We start from the raw sequence: 1,215 nt of genomic DNA, 5'->3' as shown, positions 1-1,215 counted from the left end.
CTGGTACCGTGACAACCACATTTCTAGGGATGGGAAAATAAATATTGTTCGGCAATTGTTCCCAGTGTAAGAATTCCTTTTTCCGGGTGGGGATGACGTCACCATGCAACATGCGTAGCGAGGAACGAGGAATGTCACCTAGCAGTGAAATTTGTGGTGAAAAGCTTGCAGGATTTTGCCACATAGATGCTTCTTCCATAGGCGAATGTTTGTTTTTGCACGTTTTCCTCCAACATACTTGCCAACCCTCCCGGATTTTCCGGGAGACTCCTGAAATTCAGCGCCTCTCCCGAAAACTTCCCGGGACAAATTTTCTCCCGAAAATCTCACGAAATTCAGACGGAGCTGGAGGCTACGCCCACTCCAGCTCCATGAGAACCTGACTCAATGTTGTGACCCTCATAAACAGGACAATACTGCCATCTACTGTACATAGAATAGAATGTCTGTTCTGAAGCCCACAGTAAAGAGACGTATTTACATATTTCCTTCACTAATCCCTCTCAAACCTTTTTGTAAGACCACGTTAGCCCTCAACTAAACACAATTTAAGCTAAACCATCTATTATCTTTTTTTTCCGAAAAGGAATCGATATGAGAACCGATTAAGAACCGAATCATTAAAGACCTACTGAAACCCACTACTACCCACCACGCAGTCTGATAGTTTATATATCAATGATGAAATATTAACAATGCAACACATGCCAATAAGGCCTTTTTAGTTTACTAAATTGCAGTTTTAAATTTCCCGGGAGTTTCTTCTTGTAAACGTCGCGTAATGATGACGTGTACGCGTGACGTCACGGGATGTTAGGAAGTATGAGCGCTGCACACACACACAGCTAAAAGTCGTCTGCTTTAACGGCATAATTACACAGTATTTTGGACATCTGTGTTGCTGAATCTTTTGCAATTTGTTCAATTAATATTGGAGAAGTCAAAGTAGAAAGATGGAGTTGGGAAGCTTTAGCCTTTAGCCACACAAACACACGGTGATTCCTTGTTTAAAATTCCCGGAGGTGAAACTTCACTATGGATCAGAGCGAACCTGGATCCGGACCGAATGTCAACCAGCAGGTTTCGGTGAGAAAATTGTGGTTAAAAAGTCGCTTTTTACCGGAGATCAGCTGAGCTTGCACCGCCCATAAAGCTGCGGTCGACTTCCCTGAGACACTGCGAGTCAAGACACCCGTGGACACACCCCTCCGACTA

Source organism: Nerophis ophidion, linkage group LG24 (assembly GCF_033978795.1).
Source record: "Nerophis ophidion isolate RoL-2023_Sa linkage group LG24, RoL_Noph_v1.0, whole genome shotgun sequence".
Taxonomy (NCBI): domain Eukaryota; kingdom Metazoa; phylum Chordata; class Actinopteri; order Syngnathiformes; family Syngnathidae; genus Nerophis; species Nerophis ophidion.
This window is presented reverse-complemented; position numbering follows the sequence as displayed.